Source organism: Prunus mume, linkage group LG3 (assembly GCF_029339155.1).
Source record: "Prunus mume cultivar Tortuosa linkage group LG3, ASM2933915v1, whole genome shotgun sequence".
NCBI lineage: Eukaryota > Viridiplantae > Streptophyta > Magnoliopsida > Rosales > Rosaceae > Prunus > Prunus mume.
In genome coordinates this window covers 17,998,413-18,005,559 of record NC_142700.1, presented here as the reverse complement: position 1 = coordinate 18,005,559, position 7,147 = coordinate 17,998,413, and the positions used below count along the sequence as shown (strand labels likewise).

General features: G+C 38.4%; 1 pseudogene; it reads right to left on the bottom strand.

Annotated features, from left to right (window-relative positions):
- Positions 1–5,079: 5,079 nt before the first annotated feature.
- LOC148918955 (putative receptor-like protein kinase At5g24010) lies at positions 5,080–6,938 on the bottom strand (annotated as a pseudogene).
- Between the last annotated feature and the right edge of the window lie 209 nt (positions 6,939–7,147).

Genomic DNA, 7,147 nt, shown 5'->3' with positions numbered 1-7,147 from the left:
TAGCTCTGACCTCATAGCCCATAGGAATAGTTTAGCCCTTGATTGTGCCTCATAAAGTGTTCTGACATGACTAAAGAAACAACAAGTCTAGCCAGTGTAGCGATTGGGTGTCCCATTGTCACACAGGTGTAGGTCCATATGTTTGCTAGCTTCTACACCAATTTGAAGTGCTAACAATTGACATTGAGGATGAAGGCCTGCTACACAAATGTTAGCTCGCATTTTTTTTTTTTTTTTTGTGGTAATGTGTTCATTTAATTGGAAAAATTTTGCACCATGTCTTTGACTTTTGGCTGTCTTTGGTGTTGGTAAATAGGCATTTCCGTATGTTAAAATGGGCACCTTAATTGCTAATCTGGGTTCCACTTGTTACCTACAACATGTACTAATCAAGTTGTCCAAACTAATATTGCATATTGAAGAAGCCAGGAACGAGGGAGTGCAGAAATACAGAGCACAGAAATACAATTGCTATGACAAATACAATAGAAAAAAAGAAAAAAAGAAAAACATTGTTATCAGTATAGCACCAGAAATTAAAAACTGAGAACCTCAATGCGCCTACAATACTGATCAACAAAGGAGTGCTGCTATAGCAGATTTTTGTCTTTGTCTATGAATAATTCTAAACGTGTCTTCCTCAGCTTGAAAGCTCTTCAAGCTCTGCATGAGTCACCTCATCTACATCCGAGTAGATTCATACAACTTGAGTGTGTGTATATCACAACACGACATCAAAGCAATACAAAAGAGATTCGCTTCGCTTTGTTCATTTTAAATAGAAAGCCCAAATTGATGGGGATATTCTAAAGCAACTTTATTAACAGGACAGATCTAACTAAGAGGTGTATCCAATTCATACTTATAAAATTTTTTTTTAAGCGAGTGACTTTCATAGAGTTGACAAATTCTTAAATACTTTCATAGAGTTGATAAGAGTCATTAGTATATTGGCAAGACTTTTGCTCTTAACAATTAGCCTTGAAAATATGCAAAAGTCATTCATTTAATAAGTTTTTTAAAAGTCATTAACTTTTTGGATACCACTAAACTTTTAATACTTTTTAAATGTCACAAGTAGATACCACCAAACTTTTAAATACCTTTTAAAAGTCACAATTGAATACAACTAAACTTTTAAGGAAAATACTTGTCTCCTTCCCTATAAGTAGGAACTCCAACTTTCCTACTAATCACAGTTTATCATTTGTGCTGACATTCTTCGTTTCGTATTTTTGATGAATTAATTTTGCATAAGATAAACATCCGAAAACCCCCCTGGACTATATCGACTATCGAAATGTCCCCCATGGATTATTTTTTCAGCCAATTTAGCCTTCTTATTAAAAGAAATCACCAATTTCACCCCTGTCGTTAGTTTTTCCCTAATTCCATCCAAATGCCCGTCAAAAACACCACATGAAAGGCACGTGAGGCATCTGATGAGGGTAGTATCGCCATTCTATATCCTCAGCCCTTAGCCCCCTTTTATTCGAATGAAGCCTTCGTTTAAGATATGGAGATTCGACTGAAACCATCCCTTCTTCACAGAACCCACCCTTGATGACTGAACCCAACCTTATTTGCAAGCATTCCGACCTTCTCACATCGCTGATGTTCATCAATTTCACGAAGAAGAGAAGAAATTGCAGTTGAAGATATGATGCATAGGAACAAACGTGCAGCTTCTACCGAATCAAGTTCGACCACTTTTATTACGGAGGATGATATGGTGCATATATGCCGTTGTGGATTTGAGGCTGAAACCATTGTTTGTTGGTCTGATGAAAATGCAGGGAGGAGGTTATATGTGTGTTGTAGAGAGAAGTATGGTGGTGGCTGTTGTTGGATGGCTTGGAAGGACCCAAAAATGTCTGAGCAGGCCAAACATGTCATATGTCGATTGTTGAGACGAATCAACCATTAGAAGAGAAAAGAGTTAAAGACAAGAAGATTGTGCAAGAGCTAAGAGACAGAGAGAAAAAATTTCGAAGGCTGCTGCTGAGTTGTTTGGTTGTGATTCTGTTGTTGTTTGTTTTATTACTTAGCTTTTCATTTGGTTAAAGTAGGTTAGGTTTTGATTTGGTTCAATGTAGGTTAGTTGATTTGGTTGAATGTAGTGGCTTTTTGTGCCTTCTTTTGGCTTAACGAATGCAGTGGCATTTGGTTGAATGTAGTGGCCTTTTTATGCCTTGTTTTGGCTTAACCAATGCAATGACATTTGGATTTGGTTCAATGTACATTTTGAGGTTAAATGTAGATTGCACAATTTCTGGATGAAGTTTGAAGTTTGGACCAAATCTGAATTTAGCACAACTTCATAGAATTGTCTTTTAAGCTTGTTTAAATTGGATACTTGCATGCATAGCACAAGCCAAAGCAAAATACTCATAAACTGCAAACATAGTACAACAAAAGCAAAGGAAAGACACTAATCCAAAATTACAACTGAAACATAATTCACTCAAAAAGCCATCTGTTCAAAATATACATTCCAACCCAACCTAAATACATCCAAATTCCATCCAAAATAACCATCAATTCAAAATACAGTGGGGGAACTTCTACTACAAAATATACATTCCAACCTTGCTTAATCATCCAAAATCCATCCAAAAAGAGCCATCTGTTCAAAATACACACACCTACTAGCCCATGTATTAAAAATTACATTCCAAAATCCATCCTAATCCATCAATGTATTTTACCTCCATGACCTTGCCCTTTTTGCGCGCATGGGATTTGAAACTTTTTCCTTGTGGCACTGGAAGTGTTTTGAGTGACATTGCTTGAACCTGCTTGTGAAGCTAAATTGCAAGGAGCTGATTGTGTAGCAGCATTGGTCCTACTTGATTGGGTAGCAATATTGGTTGGAGCTATTTGGCTTGCAGTGGCTGCAGTCCTTGTCAACCCTCCTCTATTTGCCTACAAATGAAATTAATCACAATTAAAACAATTGAAATGAATCACAATTAATCACAATTTCACATCATTTACCTGTTCTTCTTTAGATTGATGGACTGAGTTGTTCCTCTTCCTCTTCCTCTCCCTCTCCCTCTCCCTCTCCCTCTGCTTCTGCCTCTTCCCATATTGCTATCTGCCATTCCACAATTAGTAGTATTATGGCCTTCTCCTCCACATACTGAGCAATGGGTTACAATTACAAATCTCCTAAGCTTAGTGGCAACCTTTGGGATCTCATCAACAGGTCTAGTTCTTGCCATCTTTGGCCTACCATTCTATTTGTGATACAGTGGGGGTTTAATTGGTCTATGCCCTGATTTCCTCCATAATTGTTGTCTTGGCATTGGTGAAATGTAATTGCTATAAGCCTTATCATAAGCTTTTCTCTTATACACCTCATTCACATAAGTCATTAGGCTCATTTGTTGCCTTGATATAGCAGCCATGCCATGGCAACATGGGATGCCACAGAGATCCCATTTTCTACAAGAGCATGAGTGAGTATTTAGATCAACTGCATATTGCCGCCAAACATATGAGTGACTTGAAACCTGTTTCCACCTGCATTCTGTGCAATGCATGAGCCACTCTCTTTCAAATTCTTCTCAATAATCTGAAATATCCATGGAGACAATTGCTCACCTTTTCATGGATTGTCCTTACTCCCTTAGTACTTGGAATTACTTACCTGCCTGTGATGGGATTAACTGCTCCTCTATCAATTTTGAAGAATGGCTCTTAAAAAATTTACAGTCCAAAAAGAAAGTGTACCACGGTTTGCCTTGGCATCTGGTTTTCACTAATTTTTTGTGGTTTATCTGGAAATGGAGGTGCAAAGGTATTTTTGATCATGAGTTTGTGATGCCTGTTGAACCACATCAAATTATCCTCCATTATGCTTTGGAGTGGTATACTACTGTGCTGCCTAACTCTACCATCTCCACTCAATCTTTGATTCTCCTGCATTGGAACCCCCTAGCTCTGGAACCTGCAAGATTAATACTGATGGGAGTAGAAGCCCTATTTCTGGTTCCATTGGTGCTGGTGGGCTTCTAAGAGATGCTACTGGGGAGTGGATCAAGGGCTTCTCTGTGAACTTAGGTAATGGCTCTGTCCTTGAGGCTGAATTATGGGGTTTTCTATGGGGGCTTACTCTGGCCTGGAACTCTGGCTATCGTAATGTTGAGGTGGAAAGTGACTCTGGTGATGTTGTTTCCTTGCTTAATAGCCCAACCATTCCCACTCATCCTCTTTTAAGCATCATATGTTGTTGCAAGTCAAAGATCAACAAGGATTGGCGTTGCTCTATTAGTCATATCTACCGTGAGCAGAATGTTGATGCTGATACTTTTGTCTGCAAGGAGCATCGATTTTGGTCTTGGGATTCACCTCTTCGAGACGGATCCTGACTTCTTGAAGGATATTTTGTTTGCTGATGCCATGGGTGTGTCCAGGCATCGTTTTGTTGCTGCCTAGGTGTTGCTGTGCTGGGCTCGTTGCCCCCCATGTTACCAAAATAATAATAATAATAACTTGGTAAAGCAAAGGATCTGAAGCATACATTTGAGGTATTCTTTGGTCAAAACAAGCCCTGACCCTCCACATACCCAATACCATATTATACACTAAAATAAATCATTAATTGGAAAAAAAAAAAAAAAAAAAAAAAAAAACTCATTTGCTCATACATGAATTCATAAAATCTAGAAAACTTACTATTCATTTGCTGAATCCAGACGGTTTAGAAGATGCTAAATTAGAGACTGGTCTGACCTAGTGCGGTCGGTCCCAATTTGGTAGATTTGCTTATTCGGATCGATTTTCGGTCAAAAATTCCACCCCCAACTCCCTTATTATATATACCAGTAATTTTATGCATGTTATTTAGTGATTTAATAAAATAAAATAAAAATTCATTTCCCTATATTTCATTCTTGTTTTTTGTTTTTGGGTTATTTGCAGTAATGGTCCCTCAACTATACCCGTAGTTAAAATTTGGTCACTCAATTCAATTATTAGTTGCAAAGGTCACTCAAGTGGGTGTTTTGTTGCACCATTAGTCCTTCCGTCAAGTCTGTGACTTTTTCTGTTAAAAATGAGGGTAAATTCGAAAATTCATCCACAACCCTTGACCTTGGGGATTGAAGCATTTGTGTTGTGAATCACTCTGGAAGAGTTATACACATTATCAGGGCCAACTTCTTGACTAGCCCCTCCATCCTGATACTTGATTCGGCCACCAAAATACACCCTTTTCGACCCTGAATTCGGTTCCAAATACTCATCATCAGTAACCCAAGTCCTCCATAAAGAATCATTAAACGGGATCACTTTAGAACCCCCCACATTGACCCCATGCACAACTTGAAGCGCTTGCTTAGCTAACCCATTAAAATCCTCAACTTTATTAGAACTCACAAACTTTGCCATATCAACAACAAGGTCCTTAGGCGCAGATATAACCTCAATCACATTCACAAACTCAAAGTTTGGTTTTTTAGAAGGAACAAACTCAATTACAAGCTTTCCAGTACTAACCCAAATCAAGAACTCCATAACCATGGGGTTTCTACACCCCCGGCTCTAAAGTCGGCCAAAGCCACAAACCCATTAACAAGACATGAAATGAGTGTTGTTCCAATCAATTTCAAAGAATTAAAGGTATGAAAATGGAGGCGTACCATGTGGGTCCCTTCGTCCCGAATCTGGAACTTGTACTTGGAAGGTTGCCTGAAAGCCTTAGCTGTGTTGTGGATTTGGGGCGAATTGGGAGGTGGGTTTTCATTTCTGAGTGTGATTGAGTGGGTAGAGGAGGATAGAGACGAGTCGCGGTTGGCCGAGTTGGGAACGAATAGGCGATTGTCGATGGTGGAGCCCACAGTGGACCTGCAGTCGATGAGGAAGTTGTCTACGGGGGAGAAGGAGTGAGAGGGCTGAAAAATGAATTTCCGAATTTACTCTCATTTTTGACAGAAAATTTAACTGAGTTTGACAAAGGGACTAATAGTGCAACAAAACACCTACTTAAGTGACCTCTGCAACAAATAATTGAATTGAGTGACCAAACTGTAATTACGGGTATAGTTGAGGGGCCATTGCTACGAATAACCCTTTGTTTTTTGTAATGAAACGATTTATAGGAGTATATAACACAGGCAAATTGCGTGTAATGATTGAAATGATTTGTCAGTGTTGTGCTTAACAAATTACAAGATGCACCATAAATTACTCCACTTTGACAAAACTAAAGAGGATCCTCTTTTGGAATTCATGAATATTATTGGCACTTCAACATTATATAATATGAAAATACATACTTTTGGAACGGTTTCTTCAAACACGCCGTTGTGTGATTTTATGCCATTGCTTTCTTTCAACCACTTTCACAAGCCAATCTGATGTTTCATTAGAAAGTTCAAGATATTCCACTGAGATTCCAATTACCACCCCAGATGCATACCCCCATCAACACTACCTTCCAATCAAATGCACTCCCATGCTCCAAATCATCTTCTTGTTGTAATGATGATGGCATTGATTGATATGGAATACATGTTTTTGCAACTGGAAATCCACACAATTCGACATTTCCACTATACGAATCATTTTCCAATGTATCAAATTGCCTGCCATGAGGTGTGGGTCAGACAAGTTGGTTTTCTAAAACGTTGAACTTTTCAAGTGATGTCAAATTTGCCAATTATGTTGGAATATCACAAGCCTGTTTGACGAAAGATCTAACATTCAAGATTGCTCAAATCACCAAATGAGGGTGGAATTATACCTGTAAGCTCATTATGAGAAAAGTTAAGCCCCTTCAATAACTTAAGCCTACCGTTTACGTTTGGAATCTCTCCTCTGAAAGTGTTGTTTGAGAAATCAATAGTTGTGAAGAAAGTTTGGATCTTAAGCAGTTCAATTTTGAAGCCTTTAATTGCCACTACTACAGTGTCCTGATAATAGTAGTCTCCCATATATTTCAATTTCTATTCTTATAATTTTATCATGGCCTTCAAATGTTTAAAATATTTGGTTGGCAAAGGACCACTAAACTGACTGTGGGAGAGGTTCATGATATGCAATTTTTGGAATGGAAGCTTAGTTTTTGGATTGCCTATTTCACCGTGGAATTGGTTGGTCTTCAAGATAAGAACTTGCAACTTTGGAAGAAATTAGCCAATTT